Below are 13,483 nucleotides of genomic sequence, written 5' to 3'. Positions count from 1 at the left end.
TAGTTACGTTATATTTAATGTCGGGTACATGAATTACCATAGTAATTATACGAGAATACATGGTTCACTGTATTGATTGAACGTGAATATATAATTCATCATATTGAATATGCGATTAATCGATCGATAGTTATTGAAACCCGAACGAATCGAGGGTTCAATCATAGACGATATCTATAATATTTAGTGATTTTACGAAGCATTAATGCTTCGGGATAAGTAATGTACGGCACAGAAAAAGAATTTCGATTTAATGGTACGTCGGTGCGTTAAACGAAACCTTCAATACCAAACCGAGCAAGAGACGATCGATCAAGCCGAAAAAGATGCGCAATTATTAATAATATGATGTTTTAAGTTAATAAATGTCATGGTTTAAGTTTTTAAAGTTTTTAAATCGGTTTTATATAAATTTCATTTTTTAAGCCGAAAACGACCGTTTTAGCCTCGTTTTAAGCCGAATTAAACATTTAACCGAAAAACGAAATGAACCAGATTATCCAAAACATTATCCGGATTGCGAATATCAAAACATGTGGCTAGAAATGGAGAAGTGGGTCCCACCCCACCTCCCCCCTTTAACCGATCGGACCAAGGGGGTGTTACCCCATTGTGTTGTTATTTTTTTTAAAACAAGCTTGGCCATGTTCTTCCTTCCTCTCCACAATATCGTCTAAAAACCCGAGTTTGTAGCAAGAAAAGTAAGGTAAAAATCGAGTTATTTACGTTTCCATCTTCGTTTCTTGAGTTTATTTGCAAGAAAATGAGGTTTCAATGATGAAAACCGATTATTGCATGATCAAGTGATGTATACAGGTTATACAAGGGATCTTGGTCCAAGAAAGGAGTTAAACGAACCAAAAACGAATTTTTACGGTTTAAACTTTAGTTTTGAAACAATAACCGAAACTATAGTGTAAGAGGCTTGATTGTGAGTGTAACTTGCTTGGTATTGTGGTATGTTGGTTGTAGGTTCTGTATTTAGTGGTAGATAAGGCGGAAAGACGAGTTTGTAGCTTGTAGTGGCGGAAAACAAAAGGTATATTCGGTTATAGATTTTAAGACAGATTGTGAAAGGTTTAGAGTTAGGTCATGAAATTTTACAGAGGTGTTAATTACATGAAAATATGAGTTCTGTGAAAATTTGGTAATTTTTGGACAAAGGATGAATATTTGGTGAATTTAATGCTCGGTTTTGGCTAAAAATGGTGAAAAATAGTTAAATATCATGAAAAATTCTGGAAAATTTCAGATAATCTTTTTATAACATGTAAAAGTCACACAAAAAATTTTAGGTCAGTTGGAGAAGTCTAAGTAGGCTTTTCGGTTAAACGAGTTCTAGGGTTTTCTAGCTCGGTTTTAGTGAAAATGGCATGTAAAAAAAGATTTTGGTTCTGGAAAAATTACAGGGGACTATGTGGATGTCAGGGGTCATCCAGGAAAAATTTGGGATTTTTCTAAGGTCGTTTGGTATGTACGACATATTTAGTGTTTAAATGGTGTTTAAAAATAGATAAATAACTTTTAATTATAAAAATTAATTCTGGAAATATTTTTATAAAATTCCCCACTGTCAAAAAGTGATTTGTGCAAAATTTCAAGATCCGAGATTAAACGGATAATTATTTGTGTAAAAACAAACTTTTAAAGCTTAAAACGCGTAAACCGGTAAAGTTCGCTTAAACGAACTGACTGGTGTATTAAAACCCTAAAAATGAACTATTTTCATATAAATGAGTTAAACAAGTAAAAATAAATCATCCGAAAATAATTCGGATGATTTAGGTAATTTTATCCGATTTAACAAGTTTCCGGTGCACTAAAGACGGAAACGGGTCCCGCGGCCAATCGGGGCGTCTAAACCGAGCTCTAATTTCACAACTTTAATTAAATTATCAGTCAACCACTATTTTCGGGTCGTGTGTGACCAAACTCATTTTTGAAACGTAAAAACGGATAACCGTGCTAGGCACGCAAAACGGGAAAAACAAACTAATAGTAATCTTGACTATTGAACTCTAAACGATATCACAATCTGAGTCCGGAGAAGTGTTTCTGGGTTAACATTGCCCCCGGAATGGGTACAGTACTGGGTTAACAGTGTCCCCAGATGTCCCTAGAAGTGTTTCTGGGTTAACATTGCCCCCGGAACGGGTACGGTACTGGGTTAACAGTGTCCCCAGATGTACCGGTTAACACGGTTAAAGATTATATAAACTATAATTGTATAATAACGATCGTAGGGATCATATTACAGATTGGACGTGTTAACTAATAATGACTGTTGTTACCTGCTTGCATGTGCTAAGGTGAGTTTCACGAGCCCTTTTTTCTAAATTGTTTTTAAATATTTTCTCGGGGCGGAAGCATGTTACTACCGAAATGTTTAAGTACATACTGAACGCATGGATTTGCGTGTATTTATATATATTTTATTGTACGGGAATCGTACGGAAATGTACTAAGATGGTAATTGTCTGAGTTGCTAACATTGTAAGGCCCCGCAACACGAGTGATTAACTGAAAGCCGGTAGAGTGTGAATAGTACTATTGGTCTGACAAACCCAACTGGTCCGGCATGGATTTGCTGATGTTTCCCAGCAAGTTGCACATGTCTATTTTGATGTTATATATATTTTGCTATGTAATGTTAGACATAGCGGTTTGGGGCAGGTCCGTGGGCGGAGTATGCCACGGGGTTGTGTGTGGATAGTCAGAGGTTTCACTTTTGGGCTCAGCATAATTACATCGATAATATTATATTTTGATATTGATTTATCATGGTTTACTCGAATTGTGAAACTCACCAACTATTCGTAGTTGACCCGTTTTCTCACATGCTTTTCAGGTACAATTAAGATGAAGTGATTGCTTACGTGCTAAGTGCTTGATGTGTGTAAGATTTGCGTGTGGGATGTTATGATACATTATATTAAATATAATTATGTATCGTATTGTATGATGTGTGTATCACCTAGACGGTAATGAGATATGAGATAATGTAATTTGAAGTATATTAATGTATTCAGTTTTCTTTATAAACAATGTGGTTGATATCAGAGGTGTCTGTGGCGCCCCGGTTACGTTTCCGCTGCGGTTACGGGGTGTTACACTATTCGTTGTTTTCCTATTTCGTATTGTTCATAAACTAAACTCCAATTTATAACACGCATACTTAAACGAGTCTCGAACTATCCGGGTATAATAGGAAAAATATCTAACTTCATAAAATTTTATATCATTTTTATAACATTCAAAAGTTCAAGGTTTATTATGTAAATATTTTTAAAATTCTGTTTTAATAATATATGAAACATGTGGGACCATTTGTGTAAATTATTCAAATTATAATAATATAATAATAAAATAAAACCCACCCAGCCGTCCCCCATTTTCTTACCGGCGGAATTTCCGGCCATAGAAAACGACATTCGGGGAGGCCTGTTACACCATTTTTAACGCGTTTTGATCTATTTAAATTGTTTGTTGACCTTAGACCTTGGCCAAAGATCCCTGTTGGCCTGCCAATTTGTTATTATAGCTCGTTGATTAATGGATAATTGGACCGAAACCGCCATAATGGCCGTATTTAAATATAAAACTTATTTAACGATAATTAAATGCTAATCGACTCAATTGACACTATAAATACAACCTACTCGTTCATCTAAACTCGCTCACACCCTTATCTCCATCTAACACACCCTCTAAAACTTTTATTCCTTCTGGCGAAACCCGTTTTCTGACCAGTCTCGTTCACCATCATTCCGAAAACATTTGAGGTAATTGTTATATGGTTTGTCATTGTTTTTGGCCGCCTAATAAAACCCCTAACTCTTTTTTGACAAACATGGAACGAATAAAGAGAATTAAACCTCGGGTTTGAATGAGGAAGATGATGTTTTTGGGTATTACTATATAATTAATTCTTTTCATATTATGACCAAATAACAAGCTAGTCCAGTGGTTAAGTTATCTTTGTATGGTCCAGAGGACCCGGGTTCAAATCCGGGTCATGGCAGTTTTGATATTTTATTTTTTTAACACACTTTTCTTTTATTTAAAAACCAAAATAAATTATTAAAAGTTATAATAAATCAAATAAAAACTATTTTAAGTTAAATAACATTAGTTATAATTTATATTTATTACTTTTCACCCAAAAACCCGACTTTCGTTTCCGTTAAGTTTTCGTTAGAAACCCGACTAATATTATGCTAAACCTATTATTTCGTTAAACTTTATAATACGCAAACATAATTAATTTCAAGCTAAAACTCCGTTAAAGATCCATAATTCATAATCGTTATTAATTTCAAACTCGTCAAGTCTTGTTTAAACTCGTATAAAATATTTTATTTACACACACACACACACACTTTCGTTCGTAAACTTTAAACTTTGTTAACATATTCATTGTTCAAAATAAATATACAGTTAACATCAAAATCCCATAAACATTATAATATTCAAACTCAATATTAACCTCGTAAATTATTTTCAAATTATAAATTCGTTAAAATCTCGTTAATGTATAAAATAATATTATGATATCCAACTCCATGATAATTTATTCATTCAACACTTCTAATTCCTGAAAACCCGATCTATTTACTTTTTAAAGTCGTTAGTAATAATTAATTTTGTACTTTTAATTCTAGTTCGTGTCGTTCAATTGCTTCGGTTTCATTTACGCACTTTCGGTTTTATTTCAAGTTTGTCTTCAACTTCAAGGTGAGTTTCTCACACCCCCTTTTTAACGCTTTTACATATTCTGGGGGTAGCATATATATCCTATCAACATTACAATTTCGTTTATTTATTATTTACAAACTACATTTCGTTACATGGACTTGTGTGTTTATTTGCTTACTTGCTCATGGTTTCCTCAATAAGTATGATCATACGCCCCTTATTCACTAAGGACCTCGATGTTATGAGTGGAATAGGGACCCCCGATCTGAGTACCTTGGTTGTTACCAACGGAAAAGACACTTACTTGCGCTATTATCCGAGTACGTTGGTGCACAATCCCAACTGGAAAGGACTTTACTTGCTCATTTACACTTGTTCATGGAATTGTAGATATTTATGTACTTATATCAAAACTTGTGTGAACTCACAAACTATTCATTTAGTTGACATTATTTTATATATATATGCTACATGTACCTTATTTAGAGAATGTTGTCGTGACGAGGACACTAGAACTTAGGTTATATTAATAAATGGACAAGTTGTTAATTGTTCTTCTATTTTTTCTTGTATTTCTTGTTACAAACTTGTGTACATGATGTTTAGATTAATTAATGATATTATTGTCACTTAATAGTGTCACATGTGTTTTGAGCAATCTGTACGTCACACTCGAGCGTATTCCGCTTTAGCCGGGGTGTTACATCTCCCCCAACCACAAATTAACCACGTCCGTTATAGCCTTAATTAACCCCACAGCTGTCGTTGATCTATTCCCACATAGGGAATCGATGATATTCTAGGCCCGCAACCCATCTCTCCCACAAGAAGTCCCTTTGGGGAAAGATTTAATACACCCCAAAACATTTTCGATGTCCACAACCAAAGGGGGCTTCGAGAGTAAGGCCTGTGCTAGGTAGGCAGGGGCATGATGAGATGCTTATCCAACAATGCTTTCATAGTAGCATCACTAAGATGAGCAACACCCGAAGAGCATAAAACTTTAACCGCGGTCGTGAAGTACCCATTATGAACTTTTCGAATACACTGCTTAATATCGAGGCCCTCCTTAGAATAGTCACCCTCAAAGGAGGCCTCATCGGGTCACGGGCTTATATATGTTGGTTGGTTAAAAAGCGACGATATTTGTTCAAGGCATGTTGAATATACATGCATTGCATGAACTTCCTATTCCTAGACCTACGTTCCTGTTGGCCAGAAGGCCTGAAAACCTGTAATGTGCAACGCGGTAATATCAAAAGTCTAACCCATGCCTCAACAGACCCCGACATTGACGCCACCTTACATAAAGCAAGAGTTAAGGCCCTGGCAAATGCCATGCGAAAACTATGAAGGATGCTTTTAACCGTCTTTAACGAAAGGGCAAAAATAAGATCTAGGAGGGCCACACCCATAATAATCTCACCTGTAGCAACTACATTAACTGCAAGTTGCGTTTAGGGATTCCAACAAGGAAGTCTTCCACTCCTCCCGTATCCTCATTGAACTTTCTTACTTTGTCAACATGGTGGCAGAACCGACTGATCGCACGTAAAGACATGCACTCCCTGCACAACCATTGAGTTGCCACCTTCAAGGCGTCAACCACCGCAACAAAAAGCTCCCCATCCACGGATATAGTATCCCGCATAGCCCATTTTCATTCATCCGTACCTAGATGAAGCTTGTTAATATGTCCCATCAACATTGAGATTTCCTTGGACCTTGTCAACCCATCTGGTCAATAATGGAAACCCCTAAAAGGGCACGACCAAAACCGGGCCTCGGTCATACCCCCACAAAAGAAAATGCCAATAAACAAAACTCGAGTTGAGTTTGATAAATGAACACCCGAACGTAAGAAGAAAGAGGAGTGCGACCACCCGTTGCCCTCCCCTCTTCAAACACAAAAATTATAATTATTTCATTGAGGCATTTTGTCGAACACTTGGTGGGCAACCATTTTTTTTAAAAATTTTAGTTGATGATGATTCCTTTTGAATGTATCAAGTGAAAATGGGATTTGGGTTGTTATTATTCATATTAGTTAATGTGCTTTTCTGGGTTTTGCATTTGGATAAGGGGTTTATAAGATTTGTTGGGTTAGGTATCTATCCAAAATTACACAGTATAGTAAGTGTGATATGTCTTTTAATAAAGTTAATATAAGTTATCTATGGTTAATAGTTGATCATGAGAAAGTTGTAATTATATGATAGTTTTACACGTTGATAAATTTCATTTGAGAAAAAGTTACAATAATGCATTGAAAAATTTAATCATGTTTGTTATGAACGTACATAATGAAAGATCATTTCTAAATCAACATTGAGGATGGAGAAACTACAAGATTAATTCACTGAAAATTAGACAACTTAATAAAACTAAGTTGTTACATTCTATAAACTCAGGGAAAGTTCATTCAAATATTGCATTGGTAACTTAACCATCATCAAAAAGGCTAAGAGACTGTTTAGCAATCATGTGCTAAGATGTCTGACTGATTATGACGTAGCCTCTAAATCATTCAGCTTGTCTATGAAAATTAACTATTAGGAGGTTTATTTTTAGTGAACCAAACATACTCTACCACTGATTGGTTCAAAGGTAGTTTGTTTTAATGAAATCATTAAGAGGCTACCAAACTACTCATAAGTCAAACTCATAAAAGGAAATGTTTGAAGCTTTGGATGAACAAACCGCAATGTGCTTAACCCATTAAATGAAATATTTTAGTTTAGCTACGATGAAAGTGGGAAGTGATAGGGACACTTTCCCATATGGGAAGAACCTACAAGAAGGCAAAAACAGGAAAAAGATTTCACATAACATTCACGCTGTCAAAACCAATGTGAAGTGGATTGGACATCCACGGTCACTTGAAACGATCATGGGGATTGGACCGTCGGGTGACCAGTCAATATACCTTGCATCTCACATGATTGGTTATAAATAAAATGCTTATTTAAAATAAGTCATCACCCATTTGGTCTACAACTTTCATATATACTTTTAAAGATAATCTCTTTTGTAATTCAAGAAGAATCAAGCTTCGAAGATAAAAAGGAAGAGATTATAAGTTAGAGCAAAAAAGAAGAGTTTTTTCAAGCTACCAACCTTCAACTTGCTTGTATTTTGAGGAATTCTTACTAGACTTTGTTATAGTATTTTGACAAGTGAGGTTTCATCATTTTGTTGTTGATTTGAATGGGGAACACACTATCTATACATAGTTTTATTTATTGTATTAGGTTTGGAACTCTATCTTGATATGGAGTTTAATATAGTTTAAGTGAAGACTCACTATCTTCACATGGTGAGTTTTAGAAGAATTGTAAGGCTAAGCACTTTATGTGTTTAATGAAACAGGTGATCACTTCTTTTGAAGAGTGAGGCGATTGTATCGGTGATCCATTCCATTTAGGGATAACCAGTGGACCGGGGAGAGGACGTATAGTGAATTAGTTAATATTCAGTTGAACCACTACAAATTCATTATATCATATTTATCCCTAAACTCTTTACTTTGTTTCATTTGTTTTTATAAGTTGTGAAAAGAGTTTAACAAAGTCATTGGCTCATTTAAACCGAAGTAAAATCTATGATATTTAACCCCAATTTAGTTTTCTACAATTGGTATCAGACCAAGTTGCTTTAAAGTTTTTCAAATTGAAGGTTTTTTATTGGAAACAAAGATTTGAAAATTGAGTTTTTTCATTGGAAAAAAAGTTTTTTTTTAAAACAAGTTGCTCCATGTAGAGGAGAATTATATATGTAGACCACCTTTGTTTGAAAATGAAGGTTTTTTTTTATCGGAAAAAATGATTTGAAACATATGTGAAGTTGATGAATCAATTGGAAATGGAGATCTTGTCTCATTTAAGGTTGATGAAACTTTCAAAGTAAAAGTTACTTAAACCAAGGAAAGTTGGACAAGTGAGATAAGAAAATGGTTTCAAAAATTTTGAAGCTAAATCAATTATTTATTATGCTTTGCCACGAAATGAGTGTGAAGGAGTTTTTATGAGTCAAACATTTAATGAAATTTGGAAAACTATTGTCATAAGTCATAACTCACCAAGGTAACCCTGAAGTAATGGACAAAAATAGTTAATTACTTATACAACAATATAAGCAATTCAATGTTAGTGAACATGAAAAGATTGATGAGGGTTGTGTTGGATTTAATATTGTCTTTGCAAGTCTTAAATCTCTTGGCACCATTTACACTAACATGAATCATATTAGGAAATTCTTGGGGGCATTGCAACCAAAATGGGGAGCTAATGTGGCGACGTTTATGAATCAAAGGATGTTAATGGTTTTCATATGGATGAACTAACTGCCGGTCTATGAAGTAATCATGGAGAAAGATGATGAATTCTCTAACCTCAGAAGGAGAAACCAAAGTCCATTGCAATTAAAGCTAAGCACTATAAGGCATTAAGTGAAGATAATGAAGATTCATCCGAAAGTTGTAATGAAGGTGAATATGCTATGACGGTAAGATTTTGAAAATCTGAGGTCTGTTGACTATTTGCTGTTCTTGACGATTTTGACCTTGACCCCATGAGTCAAAGTCTGGATAAGATTTATGCAATTCGTTAAGATATGGTAGCGAATTGATTATCCTAGTTCGTTATGAAAAGATAACGAATTAGCTCACCAATTCATTATGTCCAAATAACGAATCAGTTTCCCCAGTTTGTTATGATCAGATAATGAATCAAGTGATTCGTTACCTGCCCAATTCGTTAGGATAACGAAGTAGGCTAGCGAACTTGGATAACGAACTAGGTAACGAATCAGGTGATTCGTCACGCTCCAATTCGCTATTTTGAGGCAACGAACCAGACTAACGGATCAGATCATAATAAGATAACGAGTTAGTTAACGAATTAGGCTTAATTCGTTGTGGCGAAGGAGTTAGCGAATTAAATAATAAATTAAAATCATAATGGAAAATGTGTTAAGACAGTTAATGAAAATACAATTTTTCCAAGCTGACCTGCCAGCTTAACCCCAGCCAGAGGCTCTGCCCCTTGGACCCTGCTAGGGGCTGCCGCCCCTAGCACCCTGCTGCCAGGGGCGCTGCCCCGGACCCCGTTAGTTGTGGGTTATATAAAGATAGAAATACGATATGAGTAGTAATAGTTAATTGATACATGTAATTATTATACAGTTAGCCGTGCACAGATCAAGAAAGGAATAACAATTAACGGTGAACGTAACCGCATTGAGGTGAGTTTCTAGCCCCACTTCCTTGTTATGTTTTCGGGGTTGTGTGCATACTCGATGTGATTAGTTAATACACTTACCATAAAAGGTAAGTGTATGTTTTATATGATTTATGTATGAATGAATGCTTGATGATGCATGAACGATCTTCAGATATTGCATGTACCGTCAAGGGATAGTTTAAAGATATGATATATATATGTATATATATATGTATGATATACAAATGATGTATGTGCTATGGAAGTTATAAATAAGAATGTATAGAAAGGGAACATACACTAATAATATCCGCGAATGAAGAGAACTGATCCGAATAATATCCGCGAATGAAGGGAACAGACCCTAATAATATCCGCGAACGCAGGGAACGGACCCTAATAATATCCGCGAATGCAGGGAACAGACCCTAATAATATATGCGAATGTTTTAGGATGAGGTATATGTATATGTGTATGTATGAAAGTAAAGAAGGAAGGTATGATAGTATGAACGTACGAAGGAATGTAAAGAACTATGTAAGTATATGTACCTTCGGGTGCATATATGAATGTGTATGGACGTATTGTATGGTACTTGATTAACTAGAACTCACTCAGCGTAGCTGACTTTTAGTATGCATGCAGGTGAGTAGAATGAGACAGCTCGCTTGATGAGGACATGTGGCATGTAATTGAAGATACTGGCATCTCAAGGAAATGTTATGATGTTTTAAAGATTATGTTTTATGTTTAAATAACGATGAGTGTTTGTTAAGACAAGATTTGAAGATTGTGTAATAGATATTATGGTTGAAGTTTTATATTCCGCGAATGTTTTTAATTAACTCTGATATTTAGAACTGTGTTTATGAGTAAATCCAACGTCCAATGTAGGGCACCGGTAATGGGGCCTTACAAGATCCACGCACCGGTTGGATGAAGTTGGTTCTTAATGTAAAGCCGCTGCGTACGTTAAATAAAGTTCCTATAAAGACTTTTCCACTAAGTCTTTATAAGAAGTTTAATCGGTGTATTATGACAACAAGACCAGTGAGGCAGAAATTGTATTGGGTACAGTGTCGAAGACGGAGTTTATTTGGATTATCGATCCGATGTGGCTAGTAAACCAATCTGAGTCTGATAACAAAGTTTTATATAAGAATTAGATCGGATGGGCGGACGTTAAAGACAACGAGCAGGCTATGTAATTCCAACGTGTTATTCGAGTATGTTATGCTTTTGGAACTCATAGCTGTGCTGATTGGAAGAATAGCCGGTTCAAGAAATGAAAGACAAAGAGCTCGAGGCGAGGGGGATCATCTCCTATGTGTACCCTGTAATAATATTCTAAAGAACAAGTTCTTATTTTATCAATCTTAGCATTGTTACTCTGCAAATATTCTCTCAACACACACAGTTACAAACACTAAAGTAATCAAGCCTAATGGTATTCATATCAACGACTAGATCCGTTAAGTAATCGATCGCATCGATCAGATAATGGTCTCTCATAAGTGATTTCCCAAGCCTCTAACCAAAGAAAACAAAACCAAGACCTTTGTTAGTGGTTCTTGGAGTGATAGTGACAATCAGGAGCACAAAGTCAACAATGAAATGTGCAATGTCTTTAGAACATAATGAGGTAATTTTTGACTAAACTTATTATAGTGAAAATGATGTACATGATTATTATGTTAATTTAAAGGTTCAATATTATGGCTTAAAACAAGTGTATGTTACATTTTTTTGTGTAGGATTGTAGGTTTAATATTTTATGTTATATTATAATACAAGCGTGTGTAAGATATTCATTTTGTATTATTTATCACATTGTAAGTATGCGTTAGTTTATGTAGATATATTAATTGAGAAAAAATAATTGATGGCTATGAATAAAACCACATGTTAATGGATATTGATATATAAGGTTAAAAGAAATTATATTGTATAAAAAAGTAGTATTTGTGTAGCACATAAAACTAAGATAGAAGAGAATTATTTTACAAAAATAGATGAATTATTTATATATAATGTTTAAATATTTTAATTGCCTACAATTGGAGGCCTCACGTTGCTCCTCCCCCCCCCCCTCGTGCCACCAGATTGCTCCATTCATAAATTCTGACTTCTCATTCAATCTCTCCTTTTAATTTCGCGGGTCATGGGCACTATCTATGGGTCTAGGTACTGTTTTAAGCAATTTTTTTAACTCGTATCGGACCGGCCGGTCTGACCGGTTCAACCGGGATTCGGGACTAGCAACGGTCCGATTGTGTACCTGTGAATCGCTTACCTGAAAATCGCCCGGTTATGTGTGGTATGCGGTTGAACCGGCGAACTGGTTCACCGATCAAATCGGACTATTGTATTAAATATTTTTTTTAGTTAATATTGGAGCAAGCACCATGACTCCTAAGTCCTCACATTTTATAAGCATGAAGGAATGCTCTAATCTTTCCTTGGGGTGATGTGGGATGTGTTTCAACATTTTATAAAGAGTGAATAAGGTTGGAAACTTGTTGTTTGGGCGATGTGGGATGAATACTTATCAACAAAGTGAAAAAGTTTTGAAGGTTACAAGGATAGAACTTGAAACCTAAGCCAAAATAATTAAATCATCTACCAAATGGTCTTATAAATTTTTGTGTGATATATTGGATTTTTGATTCTAATATCTTTCTATTAATTGTTGCCCAATATTTGTATCTTTTAAACAATGCATCTTATGTTTATATATACATATATATATATATATATATATATATATATAGCTTTGCTATTGGTGGGACTCAACTGGGTGGGTCTGGGAAGGGTGGGATGTAGGCACACCGTACCTCTATCCAATGGGATAGAGAGGTGGCTTTCAGAGAGACCCTTAGCTCTTGACTACATATGTATGCGGCAATATAAAAGGAAATCAAAGTTCAACTATAGTATAATTAATAGTAGCACGTAGTAAAAATGATAATACTATATATATATATATATATATATATATATATATATATATATATATATATATATATGAAAAAAATAAGGTAAATAGAGGCCCCTAAGGTATTCATTTCTCCCTAAAAATCCTTAACTTTAATTCTACTTCTCCAAGAATTCCCATCCCTAACCATGTCCTCTAAGAGATTTAGGTATATCAAATCATGCCTAATCCTCTCATTCCACGTAAATTTAGGACGTCCTCTACCCCTCCTCTCCTCTATAGTAATGTTTTCTACGGATCTAACCGGGTTCGTCGTCTGTCTTCTCTTCACATGTCCAAACCATCTCAATCTCCACTCTCTTATCTTGTCTGATATGTTAGCTACCCCTAATCTCTCTCGAAACACAACATTTCTTATTCGGTCTAACCTTGTGTGCCCACACATCCAGTGTAGCATTCTCATCTCTGCTACCTCCATCTTCCGCACTTGTGCCTTCTTGATGGCCCAACATTCTGTTCCATATAGCATTGCAGGTATAACTGCTACCCTATAAAATTTTCCCTTTAGTTTAGTTGGGAAACTCTTGTCGCATAATATACTTGTGTCTTCTTTCCATCTACACCATCCTACCT

This window comes from Bidens hawaiensis, unplaced genomic scaffold, assembly GCF_021521415.1.
Source record: "Bidens hawaiensis isolate Kalapana, Puna unplaced genomic scaffold, B.hawaiensis_p1.1 tig00021991_1, whole genome shotgun sequence".
NCBI classification, from domain to species: domain Eukaryota; kingdom Viridiplantae; phylum Streptophyta; class Magnoliopsida; order Asterales; family Asteraceae; genus Bidens; species Bidens hawaiensis.
The sequence above is the reverse complement of the archived record's forward strand: the minus strand, read 5'-3'. Positions refer to the sequence as shown.